This window comes from Chiloscyllium punctatum, chromosome 1, assembly GCF_047496795.1.
Source record: "Chiloscyllium punctatum isolate Juve2018m chromosome 1, sChiPun1.3, whole genome shotgun sequence".
NCBI lineage: Eukaryota > Metazoa > Chordata > Chondrichthyes > Orectolobiformes > Hemiscylliidae > Chiloscyllium > Chiloscyllium punctatum.
The window spans coordinates 65,033,933-65,059,778 of NC_092739.1; positions in this window are offsets into that span (position 1 = coordinate 65,033,933).

A 25,846-nucleotide genomic window follows, 5' to 3' on the forward strand; every position below is an offset into this window, starting at 1 on the left:
CTCTAATGCAACGAGGGGTACGTCGGGTTCCAAGAGGTCAATTGTGTTAGGAGATTCTGTAGTCCGAGGTACAGACAGACGTTTCTGTGGCCAGCAGCAAAAAATCAGAATGGTGTGTTGCTTCCCTGGTGCCAGGATCAAGGGTGTCTCAGAGAGGGTGCAGAATGTTCTCAAGGGGGAGAGGGGCCAGCAAGAGGTCATTGTTCACATTGGAACCAACGATATAGGAAGGGAAAAGGTTGAGAGTCTGAGGGAGATTACAGAGAGTTAGGTAGGAATTTAAAAAGGAAGTCCTCGAGAGTAGTAATATCTGGATTACTCCCAGTGTTACAAGCTAGTGAGGACAGGAATAGGAGGATACAGCAGATGAATGCATGGCTGAGGAGTTGGTGTATAGGAGAAGGATTCACATTTTTGGATCATTGGAATGTCTTTCAGGGTAGAAGTGACCTGTACAAGAAGGACGGATTGCACCTAAATTGGAAAGGGACTAATATACTGGCACGGAAATTTTGCTAGAACTGCTTGGGAGGATTTAAACTAGTAAGGTTTAAACTAGTAAGGGTGGGACCCAGGGAGATAGTGAGGAAAGAGATCGATCTGAGATGGGTACAGTTGAGAACAGAAGTGAGTCAAACAGTCAGGGCAGGCAGGGACAAGTTAGGACTAATAAATTAAACAGCATTTATTTCAATGCAAGGGCCCTAACAGGGAAGGCAGATGAACTCAGGGCATGGTTAGGAACATGGGAATGGGATATCATAGCAATTACAGAAACATGGCTCAGGGATGGGCAGGACTGGCGGCTTCAGGTTCCAGGATACAAATGCTACAGGAAGGATAGAAAGGGAGGCAAGAGAGGTCGGGGAGTGGCATTTTTGAGAAGGGATAGCATTACAGCTGTGTTGAGGGAGGATATTCCTGGAAATACATCCAGGGAAGTTATTTGGGTGGAACTGAGAAATAAGAAAGGGATGATTACCTTATTGGGATTGTATTATAGACACCCCAGTCGTCAGAGGGAAATTGAGAAACAAATTTGTAAGAAGATCTCAGCTATCCGTAAGAATAATAGGGTGGTCATGACAGGTGGTTTTAACTTTCCAAACATAGACTGGGACTGCCATCGTGTTAAGGGTTTAGATGGAGAGGAATTTCTTAAGTGTGTACAAGACAATTTTCTGATTCAGTATGTGGATGTACCTACTAGAGAAGGTACAAAACTTGACCAACTCTTGGGAAATAAGGCAGGGCAGGTGACTGTGGTGTCAGTGGGGGAGCACTTTGGGGCCAGTGACCATAATTCTATTAGATTTAAAATAGTGATGGAAAAGGATAGACCAGATCTAAAAGTTGAAGTTCTAAATTGGATTAAGGCCAATTTTGACAGTATTAGGCAAGAACTTTCGAAAGCTGATTGGGGGCAAATGTTTGCAGGTAATGGAACAGCTGGAAAATGGGAAGTCTTCAGAAATGAGATAACAAAAATCCAGAGAAAGTATATTCCTGTCAGGGTGAAAGGGAAAGCTGGTAGGTATAGGGAATGCTGGATGACTAAAGAAATTGAGGGTTTGGTTAAGAAAAAGAAGGAAGCATATGTCAGGTATAGACAGGATCAATCATGTAAATCCTTAGAAGAGTATAAAGGAAGTAGGAGTATACCTAAGAGGGAAATCAGGAGGGCAAAAAGGGGACATGGAAAATAGAATTAAGGAGAATCCAAAGAGTTTTTACAAATATGTTAAGGACAAAAGGGTAACTCGGGAAAAGCTAGGGCTCCTCAAAGATCAGCAAGGCGGCCTTTGTGTGGAGCAGCAGAAAATAGGTATTTTGCATCAGTATTTACTATGGAAAAGGATATGGAAGATATAGACTGTAGGGAAATAGACACCTTGCAAAATGTCCAAATTACAGAAGAGGAAGTGCTGGATGTCTTGAAGCACATAAAGGTGGATAAATCCCCCGGACCTGATCAGGTGTACCGTAGGACTCTGTGGGAAGCTAGCGAAGTGATTGCTGGGCCTCTTGCTAAGATATTTGTATCATCGATAGTCACAGGTGAAGTGCCAGAAGACTGGAGGTTGGCTAACATGGTGCTACTGTTTAAGAAGGGTGGTAAGGACAAGCCAGGGAACTATAGACCGGTGAGCCTGACCTCAGTGGTGGGCAAGTTGTTGGAGGGAATCCTAAGGGACAGGATGTACATGTATTTGGAAAGGCAAGGACTGATTAGGGATAGTCAATGTGGCTTTGTGTGTGGGAAATCATGTCTCACAAACTTGATTGAGTTTTTTGAGGAAGTAACAAAGAGGATTGATGAAGGCAGAGCGACAGATGTGATAACATGTATTTCAGGAAAGCGTTCAACAAGGTTCCCCATGGGAGATTAATTAGCAAGGTTAGATCTCACGGAATACAGGGAGAACTAGCCATTTGGATACAGAACTGGCTCAAAGGTAGAAAACAGAGGGTGGTGTTAGAGGATAGTTTTTCAGACTAGAGGCCTGTGACCAGTGGAGTGCCACAAGGATCGGTGGTGGGCCCTCTACTTTTTGTCATTTACATAAATGATTTGGATCCGAGTATAAGAGGTACAGTTAGTAAGTTTGCAGATGATACCAACATTGGAGGTGTAGTGGACAACGAAGAGGATTACCTCAGATTACAACAGGATCTTGACCAGATGGGACATTTGGCAGCGAAGTGGCAGATGGAGTTTAATTCAGATAAATGCGAGGTGCTGCATTTTGGGAAAGCAAATCTTAGCAGGACTTATACACTTAATGGTAAGGTCCTAGAGAGACCTTGGGGTGCAGGTTCGTAACTCCTTGAAACTGGAGTCGCAGGTAGATAGGATAGTGAAGAAGGCATTTTGGTATGCTTTCCTTTATTGGTCAGAATATTGAGTACAGGAGTTGGGATGTCATGTTGCAGCTGTACAGGACATTGGTTAGACCACTGTTGGAATATAGCGTGTAATTCTGGTCTCCTTCCTATCAAAAAGATGTTGTGAAACTTGAAAGGATTCAGAAAAGATTTACAAAGATGTTGCCAGGGTTGGAGGATTTGAGTTACAGGGAGAGACTGAACAGGCTGGGGCTGTTTTCCCTGGAGTGTCTGAGGCTGAGGGGTGACCTTATAGAGGTTTACAAAATTATGAGGGGCATGGATAGGGTAAATAGGCAAAGTATTTTCCCTGTGGTCGGGAGTCCAAAACTAGAGGGCATAAGTTTAGGATGAGAGGGTTTAGATTTAAAAGAGACCTAAGGGACAACTTTTTCATACAGAGGTGGTACATGTATGGAATGAGCTGCCAGAGGAAGTGGAGGCTGATACAATTGCATCAGTTAAGAGGCATTTGGATGGGTATATGAATAGGAAGGGTTTGGAGGGATATGGGCCGGGTGCTGGCAGGTTGGACTAGATTGGGTTGGGATATCTGGTCAGCATGGATGGGTTGGACCGAAGGCTCTGTTTCCATGCTGTACATCTCTATGACTCTTTGACTCTATGACTTGTATGTGTGGTGTTCCCAGGTAGGAATGTTCAGATGTACTGAATACAAATCTCTAAGGTACACTGTATGATCTTTTAACTCACTACCTCTCCTAATACTTACTCAGTGTGATCATTACCAATCTACAACTGCCTGCCATACCTCGGCCCTATGTCTACAGACCTGTCATGACTACTTGCACAATCCAGGAGACCTGCCTTTCTTTTCTTGGCTTTAAGACTACCACAGAAAACAGCACTTTGTCAAATGAAATGTTCTTGAATTATCATACATAGCTATCTCGTGCAATGGTGTGTCCATACTGTCAGACATGAACCAAAGCTGAATTATGTGTGACTCTATTACTTGCCCACAGATTTCAATTTTTTCATCACCAACAGTAACTCACATTCATAGCACACCTTTAGGACAATGAATTATCCCAAAGTGTTTCACATGAAGAAAAATGACACTGAACCATATAAGGAGATGTTAGGTCAGATGACCAAAAGCTTGTTCAATTAGCTGGTTTTAAAGAAGTGCCTTAAGTGGAGAAAGTTAGGTAAAGACAGCAATTTCAGAGCATAAGACCATAAGACATGGGATTGGAAGTAAGGCCATTTGGCCCATCAAGTCCACTCTGCCATTTAATCATAGCTGACGGGCATTTCAACTCCACTTACCCCCACTCTCCCCATAGCCCTTAATTCCTTACAAGATCAAGTATTTATCAGACTTTGCCTTGAAGACATTTATCATCCTGGCTTCCACTGCGATCTGTGAGCATAGGGCATAGCCGTCAACAATGGAGCAAATATAATTGGGAAAGCACAATGGATTCCTTTTCATTTCATTTTTGATTAGCGTTGCTTTATACCTGCCTTTGATTGCATGATTGGAAAAGGGTAACATTTACCTTTTAAAGTGCTGATATATCCCCTTAAATATGAACAGCTCATCAAATTTTGTGGATTCCCATTAGCTGCCTGTACAAGGCCAAGCAAGTTTCTGGGAGCATATGCTGATTAATCAACTGAGCTGATGGTGCAGCTAGTTCAGCAAGCAACACACTGATATAGGTTTTGCAGTTCCTACGGTGGCAGGGGAAGGTGCCAGGATGGGAGGGTGGGTTGTAGGGAGGCGTTGACCTGACCAGGTAGTCATGGAGGGAGCCAGTAACCGGAGTGGGTGTGATGGTGGGGGGAATAGGGGTGGAGTCATGAGCAGGGGTGGTGTTCCTCTCAGGGTTCTGGGAGCCGAGAATGGTGACAGTGGGATCTGTGGGAGCATGTCAGCAGAATGCAGATGAGTGGCGTTGGTGGGGGCGGAAGTGGTGGCAGACACGGCAGTAGGGGTGGCGGAAGTCACTAAGCGTATGACATCAGCGATGATGTGAGGGGTAGAAGTGATGTCACATGTGATGCATGAGGAATTGTGAGGGGCGGAAGTGGTTGTGGGAGTGGGCATGATGGGGGCCAAAGTGACATCATCAATCAGCGTGGGGGTGGCAGCTGCACCAGCCGCATAGTTAATGGCGTACAAGCAGTTCCAGAGGTGGGGGAATCTTCTGGAATGTTTGAGGAGCGCTGGTTATGGAGGCTGAACTGATCCTCACCCTTAACAATTTCTCCTTTGAATCCACCCACTTCCTCCAGACAAAGGGGTAGCCATGGGCACACATATGGGCCCCAGCTATGCCTGTCTCTTTGTTGGCTACGTAGAACAGTCCATCTTCCGTAATTACAGCGGCTCCACTCCCCACTTCTTCCTCCGCTACATTTATGACTGCATTGGCGCCGCCTCGTGCTCCCGCGAGGAGATTGAGCAATTCATCAACTTCACTAACACATTCCACCCTGACCTTAAGTTTACCTGGACCATCTGTGACACCTCCCTCCCCTTCCTGGACCTCTCCATCTCCATTAATGACAACCGACTTGACACTGACATTCTTTACAAACCCACTGACTCTCACAGCTACCTGGATTACACCTCTTCCCACTCTACCTCTTGCAAAAATGCCATCCCATACTCCCAATTCCTCCTCCTCCGCCGTATCTGGTCCCAGGAGGACCAGTTCCACCATAGAACACACCAGATGGCCTCCTTCTTTAGAGACTGCAATTTCCCTTCCCACATGGTTAAAGATGCCCTCCAACGCATCTCGTCCACATCCCGCACCTCTGCCCTCAGACCCCACCCCTACCAACCTTCGCATAAACCAAATCATCCGCCGACATTTCCGCCACCTCCAATAGGACCCCACCACCAGGGATATATTTCCCTCCTAACCCCTTTCCGCCTTCCGCAAAGACCGTTCCCTCCGTGACTACCTGGTCAGGTTCACACCCCCCTACGACCCACCCTCCCATCCTTGCACCGTCCCTGCACCGCAGGAACTGCAAAACTTGCACCCACACCTCCTCCCTCACCTCCATCCAAGGCCCTAAAGGAGCTTTGCACATCCATCAAAGTTTTACCTGCACATCCACTAATATCATTTATTGTATCCGTTGCTCCCGATGCGGTCTCCTCTACATTGGGGAGACTGGACACCTCCCAGCAGAGCGCTTCAGAGAACATCTCTGGGACACCCACACCAATCAACCAAACCGCCCTGTGGCCCAATATTTCAACTCCCCCTCCCACTCTGCTGAGGACATGGAGGTCCTGGGCCTCCTTCACTGCCGCTCCCTCACCACCAGACGCCTGGAGGAAGAACGCCTCATCTTCTGCCTTGGAACACTTCAACCCCAGGGCATCAATGTGGATTTCAACAGTTTCCTCATTTCCCCTTCCCCCACCTCACCCTAGTTCCAAACTTCCAGCTCAGCACTGTCCCCATGACTTGTCTTACCTGCCTATCTTCTTTTCCACCTATCCACTCCGCCCTCCTCCCTGAACAATCACCTTCATCCCCTCCCCCACTCACCCATTGTACTCTATGCTGCTTTCTCCCCACACCCACCTTCCTCTCATTTATCTCTCCACCCTTCAGGCTCACTGCCTTTAATCCTGATGAAGGGCCTTTGCCCGAAACGTCGATTTTACTGATTCTCGGATGCTACCTGACCTGCTGTGCTCTTCCAGCACCACTAATCCAGAAACACACTGATATAGACCTGGCTGCCAGCCACTCCTAGCAAGAAAACTGTGGACTTTGCACAACCAGAGCTGACATTTATTGCTGTAACAGAAAAGGATGCAAACTTGTTGATTTTTACCAAATATACCAACAGGCTCGAACAAGGCAAATCCAATCATCCAAACCTGAGATTGGTGTCATTTTGAGTCAAAGAACAATGTGATAGTTACTGCAAATTGTATGATCTTGTTATCATTTCCTCCCCCACCCCCACCATTTCCCCCCCCCCCCCCATACACCCCCACCCCCAGTACTTTTCCACATTCATTAATAACATATCTTTTCCAACATTTGTCTGGATACTTCTCTTGTAAATATCTGCTCCACTGTACACTATTGAACAGTGAGTGACTTCTATCATAACAATCAACACAGCTTTTGACAGTATGCTCTTGTTGTTAAGCCTGACTGAGTGCCCAGCAATCTTGTCATTTTATTTTACATTCCATTGTAAATGTGAAAAGCATCATCTCAGAGAATATGATTTTTAGCATTTGGTCTTAACTGTATGTTTTCTGCCACTAGCGTTGTAAGTAAATTTCATAAAAGGTAAAAACAATGACTGCAGATGCTGAAAACCAAATACTGGATTAGTGGTGCTGGAAGAGCACAGCAGTTCAGGCAGCATCCAACGAGCAGCGAAATCGATGTTTTGGGCAAAAGCCCTTCATCAGGAATTGATGAAGGGCTTTTGCCCGAAACGTCGATTTCACTGCTCGTTGGATGCTGCCTGAACTGCTGTGCTCTTCCAGCACCACTAATCCAGTAAATTTCATAAGTCAAGCGATTCATTTTACCTGAAAGACAAGTGTATTTGAATGGCAACATTTCATTGGCAATCTTAATTCACTGCAGCCTGAAAAGTTTATTTTCTCATTCCATCACTATCTTTTAAAAATGAGGCAGCCAGGATTAGCATAAACCAGTGCACATTTGTCCTCATTATTTGTTAATCGCTAAGTTTAACATGAAGGAAACTGAAACTGGGTTTTGAATGGCTCATTGGATTAATAATTGCTGCAAACCTCTCAACATTGGTCCCATTTCAAATTGGGCAGAAGGAAGAATGCAGGCAAATCATATGTATTGAGGTCTATAACTTGTGACAGAACCTGAATCCACCTCACATAAAATCTGCCAAAATACCAGGGATGATCTAAACACTGCTCGAAGGTGTTTCTGCAAGTTATCGTCTATAGTACTTTAGGTGGTCTGGAGTGCCGCCCGTAGACCTGGTAGGAACAATCCCTGCTGAAATTTTATGATATTTTGTTATCAGCTGTCTTTCAAATGAAGGTAAAATAAAATTTGTGACATCCAATTAGTTCCACCTGGTTACAAGCTATTGTGAACTGGTTGCCATGGAGTACAGGGGCCCTGCTCAAGTCTTATTGAAGCTGAAGTGGGTGACTAAATCCTGAACACAAAGGCAAAAGTAGTTGGCCTGATTTTGAGCAGATCTATGAACTCACAGTAAGTCACAGTTTGGGGGAGAGTGAGAGAGAGAAAGATAGAGAGATAGAGCGAGCGTGAGAGACAGGAGGGGGAGACACGCGCGCGCGCACACACACACACACTGGCAATTTTGCAAGACTACCAATTCAAGTGCAAAACTAACATTTATACTACATGAGAGGAGAGGGCTGATTGATTGGCAACTGTACTCTGATTGATCAGTTCTCAATCTTTGCCAATATAATTCCCCCCAATCCAATATACTCTAATTCTAGTTCTTGTGAGGGAGTTTATCTAAAGCTTTCTGAAACCATGTCCACCAGTTCATTGATATTTGTTCTATTCATTAGAAACACAAAAAAGCCTCAATAGCTTTTTAAATATGCTTTTCCTTTCAAATCCTCATGTTGACTCTGCCACCTGAGCGTTATTGTCCACTTCCAGTGGAGGACAACAGGTTCAATCCCAGGAGGTGACTCAATGAATTACTACTAGAATGAAGATTGTGCGGAGGTTCATGCACCATTTGAAGTTTAACTCTGAACAACTGAATGTGCTGGGAAGCCAGGCAGGTGAGGTGAGGATAATTGGTTCAGGGAACAACTATTGGCTGGATGTAACTTACGTGCATCCCTCACGCACACTTCTCATACAAGATTGGACCCCCTCCCCTTCATGCCCCAGATCAGGATTGGTTTACCTGGTCCTCAGGCATTTTCTCCAAAGATTCTTTATCTGAATGGAAACCTAGCCTATCAGTTATGTCAGTGATGTCACATAGACGCTATAGAGATGTGGGGAAAGTGATCACTATGCAGCATCACCTCCATTTCCAGCAGCTTTAAAAAATACTTAAGGTATTTCTGGCTGTTTTACATGGCTAAAAGTGCTATATAAATGCAGGCTGTTATTGAACTGATACAAGTTTTACATATTTTGTTATAAATAGTCATCCAATTAAAATATTTTAAAAATGAAGGAAGAATATACGAGGGAGAATTCGCTTACATGATGTTGTTTTCATTAGAGTTATGCAAACATGCATTTGTAGGTGAATGTAATATATGAGACACAATCTGTGCTCCATATGTGGTTATGGTCAGCGGTTAAAAGAGGGATCTGATATCAGTTTAGACCATACAGGTCACATGGCTTTGACTACTACTAGGAAATAGATGCAAGTCTAGGTAACGCTGCTTAAACAGCAGCTTTACAGCACAAGTTTCTCCCCCAGTAATTCTTAAAAAGAAATTAAAAGACACATTTGATTAAGTATACTTAATCTTCTAACCCATTTCCCCTAAAACCTTTGACAGTGGACAGTGAGCAGAGTTCTTTTATCCTACTTTTTTATGGATCAGAACACTTGAGCATGAATCACTGCACAAAACTAATCTCATTGGAAATCATGTTCAAAATAGCATTACAGAATGTTGTGAGAATACTCAAAGGAATCTTCACAAATTAGACACCAGCCCAAATATTTACAGGGAGTTGGCAACTCAGTAGCTTGGGGGTAGATGTGGTTACTGGGCTTTATTTGTTTTTGTTTTGCTGTTATTCTCCTAGCTGTGAACTATCCAGACTGAGAGGCTGACCAGTGAATAGGCCTGTGGTGGTGGGTTAACTATCGTGGAATGGACAATGGAGAGTGAGATTTCACAGATTAGAAGATAGAATCCTTACAGTATGGAAACAGGCACTTCAACCCAACAAATGCACACCGACCCTCTGAAGAGTATTGTACCCAGACCCATTTCTTCACCCTATTATTCTATTTTGTCCCCTAACTAACACATCCCTGAACACTACAGACAATTTAGCAAGGCCAATGCACATCTTTGGATTGTGGGAGGAAACCCACATAGACAATCGCCCGAGGTGGGAATCGAACCCTGGTCCCTGGCACTGTGAGGCAGCAGTGTTAACCACTGAGCCACCGTGCCATCCATAAGATCAGGAAGGACAGGGAAACTATTGTGGATGGATGCATTGGGGAAGGAGGTCAGTCATAGCAAATGAATCAATTTTGCTTGAAATCCCAGCAGATGCCTGCTCCTCATGGCCCTGCAGTAACATTAAGGATATGCCTTTTCTTGCTAGTTCCTGCACACAACAGCACTTTGCAGCTGCCAGATTTCTTGAACCCAATATGCTTCAAATGAAGAATTTTTCCCACTTTATTTATTGTGAGACGACCATATTTACCTCTGATAAGAAGGTTAATTACTTCCATCAACAATCTGCCTGCACAAATTCAGGTCTCAGCTGCAGCACATGGATGTACTCAGGCATCAAAAGACCATGCTCTAGGGTGCAGTTGCGATTGCAATGCAAAAATGATTTATTTTTAAAAATCCATCCACCGGCAACGCATCCATGCTTGAGCATAATAATCACAACCAGAGGAATTTTTGTCCTAGTGTGTGTTCTGGAGCTTAAGTTTTGCTGGGTGCTTGTGGTTGCAACTTCTTCCATTTTTAATATCTCTTAATTTAAATCCAATGGCTTATGCGACCTTAGCCGTGCCTGCCAAGATGATCTACTGTAATAAGATGTGACACCGCTACAGGTTGGAATTACAGCCGGTGGTGAGCACGAAAGAAGCTGTCATTTTTAATCACCCTCAGCGGGGCCTTTTCCAGGGTTCTTTATAGCGATCATCCTTTATTTGCCTCCCTCCTTTAATCACTGAGTTTTGACTTCAGGGAGAAGTAGTGAATTAAAATGAAATGCCACCCCTCCTCAACTTCAGGTTGACTCTTCACTTCAGACTGAAATTCATTTGCAACTATTTCCTTACCTCTGCATTTAAAGATTGACTGTGGGTAAAGCAAATATGATACAGAGAATATCATTGGCACTCCAACATTAATGTTTAGAATGCTACAAGTTAGTGCTGTAAAGAAGCAGCCAACACAGAGCTACTTTAAAGTTGAGAGTATCAGCAGATTTGCTTAATCGAAGATATAATTTATTTTAACCAAATAATGTAGCTATTTCAGTTTTGACTTTAAAGTGTTAATTTTCTGCTATTGTTTTCTTAGGGTTGGATTGATTGAGGCGTTGGAATATTCCTAAATTCTCTGACAGAGGTTTTATGAGGTTTGACTGTTTGTTGACAGACCCATTCCTGCCCTGCCAGGACTAATGCTCAGAGAGGTATTAGATGATTTAATATGGGGCTTCAGGTCCAATCAGAGCAGGAAATCCTGCCCTAAGTCAGACAGCCCTGGAAAGACCCCGGTCGCAGCAGCATCTGAAAGTGAGATGAATAATGACGTTTGCTGGGACCACAAAAGGCATTGACATCAAAGAGCTAGAGCCAGAGGTGGGATGGAAGATTAATGAAAACAAGCTTTCACCTTCATTTCCCCCTATCCTTTCCTCTTCTGTTTTCCACATACCTCTTGAAATATGGCCTAAGTTGCCCATAGTGTTCAGGGACGTGTAGGTTAGGTGCATAAGTCAAGTAGGTTAGGGGAATGTATGTGGGTGGGTTACTCTTCAGAGGGTCGGTGTGGACCTGTTGGGCAAAAGGGACAGCAAGTCAGGCAGCATCCGAGGAGCAGGAGCAGGAGCTCGGATGCTGCCTGACCTGCTGTGCTTTTCCAAGCACTACTCTAATCTCGACTCTCATCTCCACCATCTGCAAGTAACCACTTCCACCTTGTTTGGCAAAAGGGCCTGTTTCCACACTGTAGGGATTCTAATTCTAATTCTCACAACAACTCTGTTTTCTGAACTAAATTTCAAAGCTATCTCATTAATCTGTTTCAAGCCACTCCCACTCAAGACTGCTCATAATCATCATCTAGTCCCAAATGATCCCTCAACTTGACAGATTGTTGAAACCATACCAAAAATCTACATTTCAGCAAACAATAAGAGTGCAACTTTGAAGTACGATTGTCTGTCGTGTTTGACTCTCTTCCATGATTGTGGGCTTTGAATGGACTATTATCCATCACTGTATAGCAGCTATTGTTTATCTGTGGGGAAAAAAAGCTCATAACTCTTAGCGGCAAGTTACTTGGAAATGTCTGGCTTGCAAAGTATGCTGGTACATTTCATTGGTCAAGTTTGTGTACAACTGCAACAGCACCTTGCATCTCTTCTAAACTGCAAAAGCCCAGGTTTGATAGTTCCTGCAAGGCTCAACCACACGTTCCAAAATTAGTCAGGAATATTAGTATTTTACAAATGGTATCTCAGCTTAACATTTCATTTGCATATCAGACAATGCAGCACCTCCTCAGTTGTGCACTGTAATGTCAGCCTAGATTGTTGTGCTTAAGTCTTGGATTGAGACACGAACTCACAATTTTATGAGTTGCCACAGCCAAGGCAAAAAAGGCAGCAATTTTGAACCATATTGTGCCAATTATAGGGATGTAATTGCACAAGCATTTCAGAAATATATTGAAGCTAGGAATTTGATATTTACCAGGATGATACGTTTGGAGCATTCCAAATTACATGTGTGTGGAAGAAACAGAAGCTTTACGATCAGTTGGGCAGTTATTGCACAAGATTTCTTGAATAGAAAGGACAGCTCTGACAGCCCTACAGAACAGAGCATCTATCACCTGCTCAATACAAGTAGACCATCTGCAGTACCCACTTTCGCCCTGTTAGACGAAAGGGCCTGTTTTTCCTTTCAAAAGATGCCTCAGTAAGTAGAACACTTCCACTGAAAAGCCATTTTTGGTTCCTGACAAATAATTCACTAAACATTGGTACAAATTCAATTACAAATCAATTCTCTTGAAATGCCGCCATTTATCCCAGCACAGGCATTTGTATCTATTGAGCCTACTGTTTTTCTTGTTTAGAAAGGTGTTAGTACAGCCCACTCCTTTTCCTCCACCAGACCGACAGGTCACCTTTTATAACTAATACTGCAATCTTCTTTTTAGTGTCCAAGGGTAACAGAACAGTTTCATCTAGTAACAACACAGAGGGACAGGAGGAAGCCCATCAAGGCTGCTGAGACCGACAGACAATTACAGTGAGGAATTTAAGTTTATTGGATCTGCACAATTGGTCCAGTTGATATTGAGTTGGCTGGATGTCAGCTAGATTGGTTCTTACGAATTATTTGTTTATTATTGATGAGCTGCCGTTGCCACTTAGCCTGTTAATTGGCTGAAGGAGAGGGTTAGAAAATATGCTCTTGGTGATGCCATTTACATGCTTCATCTCCTCAGGGAGAGTGTAGTTAGATGCAGTCATGAGATTTACAGTTCAATGTTGGAGATGCCAGGCTAAGATTCTACAGTAAGCGCTTTTGCATTCTCCCATTGGGAGAGGCCTTCATATAGATTTTGATTGGAATTGCATGGGTAGCAATGCAACTGGATAATATTCTCCATAGGGTTCTCTTTTTATTTTTATCTTCTTCTCACTGTAATTTCTCTATAAATTTATGAAGCAATGTTGCTTTGAGCTGTCAGTCCTACCATCTGCCCACATCCACCCCAACTGAGTCCATGGCTCGCAAGTCGTAAGCAATGGCAGGGAGGGTCTCACCATGAGGGAAGAATGCAGATCAATCACAAGCGAGATTTCCTACTGGTACCTACTGGTCATTACCTCATTCAAAGGCCCTCAGTGGTTAATTGAGAGCCACTGTATCAGGAAAAAGGTGTTCTGTAAAAATCCACCTCTTGTCTTGCTGCTGACTACATTCCCCTCCAGGATCCCCATCCTCTTGCCCTGATTCACTGTGGTATTGCAACCAGGGATGATACGTGGGTGCCATATTGACAGCTGTGACTGGATGCCCAGTGATTCTACTGTTCACAAGAATTACCAGCTTCTTAGCAGATGGGTCTTCCGTCCTGGAGATCCTGGGAAAAGCCCACCAGTATTCCCTGTTAAATGCCTGTGTTCTTCATTCATTCATGGGATATGGGCATTGCTGACTGAACCAGCATTCATTGCCTGTCCCTATATGCCCATAAGAAGATCATGGTGAGCTGTGTTCTTAAGCCAATGATATGACCCTGCTTTCAACCATTCTGTCTGACTTCGATTTTACTTTTCCCATTAAAGGATGAGCAATTTTCCTTGGAATTGTTTTAATGTTTTCCTGCAGAAAAATGTCATACTCCTACTTCAACTTTCTTTGAATTATTTTGAAAATTCCTCATTTATTATTTTATTGAATGTAGTCATTAGACCATTTCAGAGAGAAGTTGCTGTGTGGATCAGAGTTGTATGAGGAGAAAGTGAGGACTGCAGATGCTGGAGATTAGAGTCGAAAAGTGTGGCACTGGAAAAACACAGCAGGTCAGGCAGCGTCCAAGGAGCAAGAGAGTCGACGTTTCAAGCATAAGCCCTTCATCAGGAATGTTCACCAGAAAGATTGATTCTCCTGCTCCTCGGATGCTGCCTGACCCGCTGTGCTTTTCCAGTGCCACACTTTTCAACTCTGAGTTGTCTGACCCAGATCAGGTAACGACAACAGATTTCCATAACTGACAATCTGCACTGAATGGATTTTTAATCAACAGTAGTTTTATAGTCACCATTACTGTGATGAACTTTCAATTGTAAATTGCATTTAAATTTCACTAGCTGCTGTGGTAGGCTTTGAACCCACACACCCCATTTCATTAGTCTAGAACTCTTGATTACTAATCCAGGGGTATCACCTCTGCCTCTCCAGTAAATTCTTGCAAAATTTCTCTCCCATCTTCATTTTGCAATGCTGTATCCACTCTCTCTCAGATACCTGGATGAATACCTGTCTTTCTGCTCAACGATGAGGTATTTAGATTTCTCAGTACATGTGATTTTTTGCTGACATTTCTTGCTCTGTGACGAAGCTGCATGGTGATTTGTCCACACACTGAAAACTGGTGCATCCTAGACCTTGATGTTTTATGTTACTGGATAACTCGCACAGATTTCGATCCTGGCAAATTCTCTGTCAGTTTAGGGACAGTCATTCCTGTCAAGTTTAAATTCTAAGTCTTGTAGCTTCAAGTTGACTGTCCAGAATCTGTTTTGACTCTCTTTGACTTCTCTTCACCTATTGTCTTCACCTTTTTTTCTCCTGCATTGTTAACTTGAATATTTTCCGTGTTTAATGATTTCCATTTCACTGGAACTTTTCCTATTACAGGACTTATTCTCTCTTTTTGTTGTGCTGTTAACTTTCACCATATTCTAAAATGTTCTAACTGGCTACACTTACAGCACTCAGTTATCCCTGTTGGATATTCATTGCATTTGTGGTTGTGGTGAGAGCCATACCTTATGCAACCTAATATGGTTGACGACATTGATTCCTATCCCTTTGGTATTTTAACAGGTTTTTGAAGGGCGAAAATGCCATCATAGGGCCAATCCATCTGACCACGTCGGAAAGATTCCTGACGTTTCCTTGTAAAATTGACTTTTCTTTTTCACTTGTGGGATGAGGGCATCACTGGCTGGGCCAGTGTTTAATAACTGTCATTAATTGCCCTTGAGAAGTTGGTGGTAAGCTGTCTTCTTGAACCGCTGCAGTCTACCTGACCCACAAGGCCATTAGGGAGGGAATTCCAGGATTTTGACCTAACGACAATAAAGGAACGGTGATATAATTCTAAGTCAGAATAGTGAGTGGCTCAGAGGGAACTTGTAAGTGATGGTTTTCCCATACGTATACTGCTCTTGAACTTCCAAATGGAAGGGTTTGAGGGTTTGCAAGATGCTGTGTAAGGATCTTTGGTGAATTTCCGCCAAGCATCTTTTAGGTAGTATACACTGCTGCTACTGAGCATTGGTGGTAAAGGGTGTGGATGCTTGAGGTTGTGGTACCAATCAAACAGGCTGCTTTGTCCTGGATGATGTCAAGCTTAGAGTCATAGACATGTACAGCACGAAAACAGATCCTTCGGTCCAACTCATCCATGCCGACCAACTATCCTAAATTAACCTAGTCCCATTTGCCAGCAATCGGTCCATACACCTCGAAACCCTTCCCTATTCATATAGCCATCCAGATCCTTTTAGATGTTGTAATGGCACCAGCCTCCACCAGGTCCTCTGGCAGCTCATTCCATACATGCACCACTCTTTACATGAAACAGTTGCCCCTTAGGTCCCTTTTATATCTTTCCCCTCTCACTCTAAACTTATGCCCTCTGGTTCTGAACACCTCCAACCCAGGGAAAAGACCTTGTCTATTTACCCTACTCATGCCCCTCATGATTTTATGACACTCCAAAGCTCCAGGGAAAACAGTCCCAGCCTATTCAGCCTCTTCCTATAGCTCAAACTCTCCAACTCTGGCAATATCCTTGTCAACCTTTTCTGAACCCTTTCAAGTTTCACAAAATCCTTCCTATAGCAGAGACACCAGAATTGCACACAATATTTCAAAAGTGGCCTAATCAATATCCTGTACAGCCACAACTTAACCTACCAACTTCTTTACTCAATGCTCTGACTAATAAAGAAAAGCATGCTAACTGCCTTCTTCACTATCTTATCTACTTGAGACTTCACTTTCAAGGAACTATGAACCTGCACTCCAAGGTCTCTTTGTTCATCAACACTCCCCAGGACCTTACCATTAGGTGTAGCAGTCCTGCCCTGGTTTGCCTTTCCAAAATGCAGCACCTCACATTTATCTAAATTAAATTCCATTTGTCATGCCTCAGCCCATTGGCCCATCTGATCAAGATACTGTTGTATTCTGAGGTAACCTTCTTTGCTGCCCACTATACCGCCAACTTTGGTGTCATCTGCAAACTTACTACCTTTGTTCACATCCAAATCATTTACATAAATGATGAATAGCAGTAGACCCAGCACTGATCCTTATGGCACACCCTTCATCACAGGCCTCCAGTCTTAAAAGCATCCCTCCACCACCATCCTCTGTCTTCTATCTCTGAGCCAGCATCCAAATGGCTAGTTCTCCCTGTATTCCATGTGATCTAACTTTGCTAACAAGTCTACCATGAGGGACCTTGTTAAGTGCCTTACTGAAATCCATATATAACATGTCCACCGCTTGGCCCTCATCAATCCTCTTCGTTACTTCTTCAAAAAGTTTAATCGAGTTAGTGAGACATGACTTCCCAAGCACAAAGCCATGCTGACTATCCCTAATCAGTCCTTGTCTTTCCAAATACATGTAAATCCTGTCCCTCAGCATTCCCTCCAACAACTTACCCACCACTAAGGTCAGGCTCACTGGCCTATAGTTCCCTAGATTTTCCTTACCACCTGTTTTACATAGTGGCACCGTGTTAACCAACCTCCAGTCTTCTGACACCTCACCTGTGACTATCGATGGTACAAATTTCTTGAGTATTGTTGGAGTTGCAGCCCATTCAGGCACGTGAGGAGTATTCCATCACGCTTCTGATTTGTGCTGTAAATGGTGAACAGGCCTTGAGGAGTCTGGAGCTGTGTTATTCACTGCAGTGTTCCTAGTCTCTGACCTGTTCTTGGAGCTGTTATATTTATATGGCAAGTCCAGTTGAGTTTCTGGTCAATGGTAAACCCCAGGATACAATGGTAACATCATTGAATATCAATGGGTAATGTTTGGATTGAGACTTTTATAGGAGACTGTCCTTTCCTGGCGCCTATGTTTCTTGCTACTTGTCAGCCCAAGCCTGAATATTTTTAGATCTTATTGCATTTGAATACAGACTGCTTCAGTATCTGAGTCATTGATGAAGCAGCTGAAGATGGTTGGGCGCAGGAATCTACCTTGAGGAACTCCTGTTGAAATGTCCTGAAGCTGAGATGACTGACCTCCAACAACTATGACCATCTTCCTATGTATCAGGTAAGAATCCAACGAATGGAGATTCTTGCCCTTGATATCCATTGATTCCAATTTTGCTAATGCTCCTGGATGCCACACTCAGTCTAACGGCTTGATCTCAAGGGCAATCACTCTAACTCTCACTGGCTCAGGCAATGTCTTGGTGAATTGTCTTGCAGTGCACCATCTCCTACACTTTTAATGACCAGTGTGCAAGAACACCTAGGTGTCACTGCATGTTTCCCTTTCCCAAACTCCAGTCAGATAATAATCTATTTCCCATATTTGCTACTAAGTAAATAAATAACTTCACATTTGCACACATTATACTTCATTTGCCATGCATTTGCCTATTGACTCAACTTGTCCAAATCACATTGAAGCATCTCTGTGTATTTTCCATGAACCTGTCTTTCTGGAAATCTTTCCATTTTACATATAACACTTGGGCTCTCATTTAACATCAAACCCTGACTCATGAAGTTTTATTTTCCCTCAGTGCCACCATACTGTCTCTTGTGCTTTAAGTAAATATTGCTAACTGCGCCTTGAGGTACCAGTCTCTATCTTGGGCTATGCATGTCTGTTGTGTGAGACTGTGCATGAGACTGCTCCTTCCTTATCATTAATTAAGGTTCTTCAATTCCTTATATACAGTATCACCCCATTATTTACATCTATACATATTAATTTCTCAAATAAAGCTCTCTAATTTGATGTCTAACACCTCTCTCTTCAAATGTTCATTCCATGCTGTGTCTTGTCACTGAGTAATATCAATCATATGACCAGTTATATCACTATGACTGACACAAATGTCTATGTCACAGGTATTAGCTCTGGTAACTTCCCTGGTTTTGAGGTCATTCTTGGGAAATATACCCACACTAGACCACAGAAACCAGAATATATGGATGAATGGTCCCAGGATACATCTTGCCAGGAGGACAGTCAAATCCTGGTATTTCTGCAGTAGGCACTGATACAGACTAACAGTTGAAAGAAGACTTTTTTTTAAATTTTGCCTGTAGTGTGTTTTGTTTAAAGTCAAGGAGTTAGACCAATCAAATTGCATCCAGAACACACAACCTACTGCTCAGTGCATGAAGCTGCCTGCCAAAGAGCTTGGGCTCAGTGCCAGACAATGTGGAGGAGCTCACCTCTAACTTGTGTGAGGTTTTATAGAAATGCATTGAGGCCATACAGATCCAAGCCAGATCGGTGAGTAGCAGTAATCAGACCATATTCTGATGGTTTCATTGCATGTCTTGGTTCCAATTTCAAGCCAATAATTTGCTAGTAAACACGTTCTCCATGTGACATGTTGTCTTCCCACTCCAATTGGGAAAGCAAAGAGTCTCACTGCTCAATTTGGATGATGCTTGGCTGTTAGCCAGTCAGTGCTATTTTTACACCCGCCAGAGACAAATATTCAAAGAAACTGACAAAAAATATTTTGTGTTTGGATGTGCCTTGACTTTTCTCTAGGGTAATACTCAGCAGTGTTCTGGAGGCTTAATATCAAATCCTGGAGACTTCAGGCCAATCCTACATGATTGGTAACCCTTTTTAGCTGCAAGGACAGAAGATACTCCTGGTCTAACAGACCGTCTGGATGGGGGGACTGGGAGAAAGAATTGAGGATTGGAAAAGTTAAAGTTATAATGATGTTCATGTTTCTCATAACATTTACTACATAGACATATTTAGTCTTATTACAGTGTCTTGCTCCTGATAATAAGTTTAGCTCAGAGTATGTTCCTGGTATCTATTACTTCAGGCAAAATGGCCGTCTAGTTTTAAACAGTCCTGTGTCTTGTCCACTGGTGCAGATAAAACTGGCTTATTTTTGTTATGCAAGCTGGTATTTGAAATGAGTATTGTGACAAGTAAAATACTCAAGGCATTAAGATGATAGCACTTTAACATTTGATAGCTTTGTCAGTCATTTTCTTCTCTGTGCTGTCTGAACTAGTTGTCCTGTTAAAGCATAACATCCTAATAATAAATGTCAGTTTTGATATCACAAAACCCTCAAGGGTTTCAAGGCCAGCAACTTTCACATTGTAATGACAATCCGTACAGTTTTTAAAAGAAACAAAGCAAATTATTGTTGACACTTTGTTAATGGCTGTATTCTCTAGAGCAGTGCATGCAAAGCATTATTTTTATTATCATTATAATTTGTCATCACCCTTGCTTCATTGCAGCTGCTGTGACTATTCCCCACCTAAAAAAGCTTTAGTACTGTGTTTTGACTCCCTCTTCTTCATAGTCTCTGCAACAATTACAAATGCTAAGACATCATTCTAGTAATTTATCAGATCAACATCTTCGCATACAATGGAAATAACAAACACAGATTTATCAACTTTGATAACTTTCACTAATCAACTCATTACATAAATGGAGCACTGCAAACATCAGCTCACATTCATTCATATTAGATCCATCCAGACAGATTCACCTCTGGCTATCCATTTCAGTACGTCTTACTGACAATTGTATGTTATCTTTTATTTAACCAACATTTTATGCAACTACCAATTTGCAATGCTCTGATAAAGAGTCATCTAGACTCAAAATGTTAGCTTGCTCTCTCTCTGTAGATGCTGTCTGACCTGCTGTGATCTCTAGCATTTGCTGTTTTTAGTACTAGTTTACAATAACTGAACACAGCTTCATAACCTTTGCAATTTATCCAGTATTATAATGCTTCAAACTTCTTTAAAGCCTCAGCTTTCCAATCAATCACATTTTCCCATTATGTTCTCTTCAAATCCAGAGTTTCCATCTTTATTTCTAAAAAACTAACTAGTATTTAGGTGACAAGCACTTAAATTGTGAACTGCAAGTTAAGCCAGTCCTTAATTATTACATATTATATAACAAAAGATTTAACATTTGAATGATCTCACTGGTGATCATGAACAATATTCAGAATTGTTCAGTTTTCAGAGAATTTTAAATCCAGGGCATGGCAGGGGAGTGGGGAGAGTGCAAGGGAAGAGGGGCAGATGGTGGAATTTCAAAAAAAAATTTGGAATTAATATTGTTGATTATTTAGAAAAACGAATCTGGTTCAAGAATGCCCTTTAAGGAAGGAAACTGCCATCATTACCTGTTCTGGCATACACGTGACTCCATTCCCACAGCAATGTGGTTGACTCTTAACGGCTCTTTGGGCAATTAAGGATGGGCAATAAATGCTGGCCCATCCAGTTCCCTCATCTCATGAACGAGAAAAAGATATCACAGAGCGCAGGAGGAAATTAGAGAGAGGGGCAGGGTAAAGCAATGAAGGCAGGATTCGGATATCAAAATCAAGACATTTCTTGACAAGGGGCGAACATGGCTCACTGAGCACGATGTTGATGTGTGCCCCAGACTGGTGCAAGTTATGGGCAACAGATCTTTGAATGACCTGAAGTTTAGAAACATTGGAGTGTGGAAGACTAGCCAGGAATGCATTGGACTAATCATGTTTAAGGCCAGCAATGGCATGAATGAGCCTGCCAGCGGCAGATGAGGTGATCTGGATAAAGATCGGTGAGGCATGAGCAGTTTTACTGATGACATGGATGTACGATTGGATATTCATCTCAGAGTCAAATATGACAGTCAAATTGCAAAAAACTCTGGCTAAGTATTTAATAGTTTGCAGGGAGAGGATGGAATTGGTGTGAAATGAAGTTTGGAGAAGCTATCAAGGACAATAGCTTCAATCTTCACAGTATTTTGTTCAGGAAAATCTCTGTTTAGCCATGACTGAATGTCAGACAAACAGTCTGACAATGTAGTAAACATGTGGAAAGTTGTAGGCTGTTGTATGTTATAAGACTTGCACCATAAACTGCAGGCAGCAGGTGTTGAGCTCACTTTATTTACACATTCCCAATAGAGAAGGCAGTCGAAAATCTGGGACATAACTGAGAGAATGCGCTGAAGGCATATTTGAAAAAGTTCTTAACACAGAGAGCAGGTTTAATTCAGAATGGAAGTTATATATTTGGCTGAAAATGAATAAAATAGATGTGAATAAAATAGTGGTCAAAATGCAGAGGGGTAGCAGGCAAATGTTTCCCCAAACTCCCAGGAAAATTCAATCATAAGGTGACCAATCAGAAAGTAAGATAAGCCACACTTGAAATATAAGACTAATGGGACTATTGAGAAAAGTCAAGTACCCACAGTTGAAATGAAAGTCAGAGATTGCAGTTCACCTCCATTCTGTCTCTAGGAATGAGCTTGACCTCCCAGTTGTTTGCCATTTCAATACTCCACATTATTCTCATGCTAGCATTTCTGTGCTGCTCCAGCTGCAATGCTCCAATGAAGCACAAGATAAACTTGAGGAACAACATCATTTTCAGGCACTTTACAGCCTTGAGGTCTCAATGTCGAATTTAATAATCTCAGAAAATTTACGCATTACATCTTCTTACATTCTCCCCCCTCTCCTCAAGAGTCTTATCTTGTGTCTCATTTACTTTGCTCCCAGTACAGAGGACCCATTGTCTCCTTCTCACAAGTATTAAAAACATTTCTAACACCTTTCAGTTCTGAAGAAAAGTCATACTGGATTTTAAACATTAACTCTGTTTCTCACTCACAGATGTTGCCGAACCTGGTGAGTTTCTCCAGCATTTTCTGTATCAGAGAACTTTTTTGCTTCTAACTCTATGCGAAGTAAGACAAATGCACCTCAACTATAGGCAACTATTGTGGCACTAAATTTATTTCCACCTCTAATCAAGACATAAAGTTGGGTATAATCAATGTTGATGTTGTGGAAATTAACATTGTCTCTCAGATGCCACCAAGGACAGTTGGTAGATGAGAAATAGAAGGGTACAAGAATAAATTATTAAGGGACATTGGAGGTTTCAGTGTGGAAATTGGAAGACAAGCAAATAATATGAGTAGATAGATAAGAATGGTTAGATAGGGTGGACAGGGAGAGCCTTTTTCCAAGTATGGGGACGGCAAACACTAGGGGACACAACTTTAAAGTGAGCGAAGATAGGTATAAGACAGATGTCAGAGGTAGTTTCTTTACTCAGAGAGTAGTAAGGGTATGGAATGCTTTGCCTGCAATGGTAGTAGATTCACCAAGTGCAAGTGCATTGAAGTCGTCATTGGACAGGCATATGGACATACATGGAATAGTGTGGGTAGGATGGGCTTCAGATTAGTATGACAGGGCAGTGCAACATCGAAGGCCGATGGGCCTGTACTGTGCTGTAATGTTCTATGTTCTATGTCCCTGCATCATCCCACTCCCCTTAGACAATCTTGTGCAATATTAGCATTTCTCAAATGTATTACATTATTTTAAAGTCTGGACAATACAGCTGCAATTTCATTATCTTTGCCATCAATGTGAATAATGTTTACACTAAATTATTGAAGTGTAAGATTCCATCTGAATTGACTTGCAATTTGAGTTTGAAACTTTTCAGTGAATGGCAGTGCATTATGGTCAGTGTAAATTAATATTCTCCTATCACAGTACTAGACACACACATTACCGTGTTGAAGTATTCATAATAATCCTAAAGTGTCCTCTAATACAGTAGTGTATTTCTTCTCATATTGGTTTACTTTCTTCAAGAGGTATCCCACTCACTGCTCTATTTTTGACTCAATAAAGTGGCACCACAAGTGGATAAGGGGGTTAAGAAGGTATTCAGCATGTTTGCCTTCACAGATGGGGACACTATGGATAAAAGTTGACAAATTATGTGCAGCTGTATTAAACCTGTTAGGACACATTTGGAGTATTGTGTGCAGTTCTGGTCATCGTACTACAGGAAGGATGTGGAGGTCTTGGATAGCATGCAAAAGAGGTTTACCAGGTTGCTGCCTAGATAGAAATGTATTAACTATGAGGAATGGTTGGACACATGTGGATTGTTTTTATCAGAGTGTTGGAGGTTGAAGGGAAACCCAATAGAAGTGTATAAAATTATGAGCTCCATGGATGGGGTATATAGTCAAATTATTTTTTCTAGGCTATAAATGTAAAATGAGATAAAAACAAGGACTGCAGACGCTGGAAACCAGAGTCTAGATTAGAGTGGTGCTGGAAAAGCACAGCAGATCAGGCAGCTGTGGAGGAGCAGGAAAATCGATGTTTCAGGCAAAAGCTCTTCATCAGGAATAGAGGCAGGGTGCCTGCAGAGTGGAGAGATAAATGAGAGGGGGTTGGGGGTAGGGAGAAAGCAGCATAGAGTACAATGGCTGAATGGGGATGAAGGTGATAGGTCAGAGAGGAGGGTGGAGTGGATAGGTGGAAAGGAAGATAGGCAGGTAGGACAGGTCATGGGATGGTGCTGACCTGGAAGATTGGAGCTGGGGTAAGGTGGGGGAAGGGGAAATGAGGAAACTGGTGAAATCCACATTGATGCCATGGGGCTGAAGTGTTCCGAGGCAGAAGATGAGGCATTCTTCCTCCAGGCGTCGGGTGGTGAGGGAGCAGCGGTGGAGGAAGCCCAGGACCTGCATGTCCTCAGCAGAGTGGGAGGGGGAGTTGAAATGTTGGGCCACGGGGCGGTGTGGTTGATTGGTGCTGGTGTCCCGGAGATGTTCCCTAAAGCGCTCTGCTAGGAGGCGTCCAGTCTCCCCAAAATGGAGGAGACCGCATCGGGAGCAACAGATACAATAAATGATATTGGTGGATGTGCAGGTAAAACTTTAATTGATATTTTTACCCTGTTTTTACCATATAAATGTAAAATGCTAGGGGGCATAGGTGAGAGGGGGAAAACTTAAAGGAGACGTGTGAGGCAAGATTTTAACATAGAATGATAGGTGCCTGGAGGTGCTGGTAGAAGTAGATATAATTGAATGTTTGGGAGGTATTTGGACAGACACATGAATAGGCAGTATGCAAGTTATTATGGCAGTTATGTAGTTAACTTAGTGTTGCAATGTATGTCCGGGATCATGTTACAGGGCTTCAATAACAGATAATGGTAGTGCACTGTGATAGGCTAGTTATATCACTGGTACATGACCTAATGCTGAAGATGATGATGTTGTAATGTGATAGGTTAAGTGTTGTTGTGGTTCTGTTCGCCGAGCTGGGAATTTGTGTTGCAGACGTTTCGTCCCCTGTACAACTACACCGCTACAAATGCCGGAGGAAAGATCACAGAAGTGCTTCACAGGAGGCTCCCAAGCACTGAGGATGTCACCTAGACAGGGGACGAAAAGTCTGCAACACAAATTCCCAGCTCGGAGAACAGAACCACAACAACGAGCACCCGAGCTACAAATCTTCTCACAGACTTTGAATAGGTTAAGTGTGATGGAGGGAACCAATGTGGCAGGCAATGATTAGTTTAGAAAGACAAAGCCAGGCAGCATGATTGGCTCTGCTAATGTTATCCGATATGCGTGGGACCATCAAATTGTATAAATGGTAGAAGAACAAACAGCTTGTGTGGAGTCAGGGAAGACATTTTGCTGGCTCTCACAGCTTTTATTTTACAAAATTAAAGTTTAAGTTTGTGAAGGATTTTCTGTGTCTCCTGGTAATGTTTTTATAGAACATTGAGTGATTCTCCCACAACAGCAGCAAATAGAGTCATAGAATCATACAGCACGAAAACAGACCCTTCAGTCTAACCAGTCCATGCTGAACATAATCACATGAAAGGTGGAATAGGCTGGGAGGTTTTTCACAGGAGTGTAGGAGGTTGCGAGGTGATCTGATAGGAGTTTATGAAATAATGTGAAATAAAGATAGAGTTAATTGTAGTTGTCTTTCCCCTAGGATGAGGGACATTTTTAAGGTGGGAGCAGAGAAATTTTAAAAAGACATGAGAGGCAAATATTTTACACAAGGGTGGTTTGCACGTGGAATGAATATAATATTTAAAAGACATTTGGATAGGGATATGAATATGAAAGGTTTGGAGGGATATGGGCCAGAAGCAGGTAGGTGGGACTAGTTTAGTTTGGGATT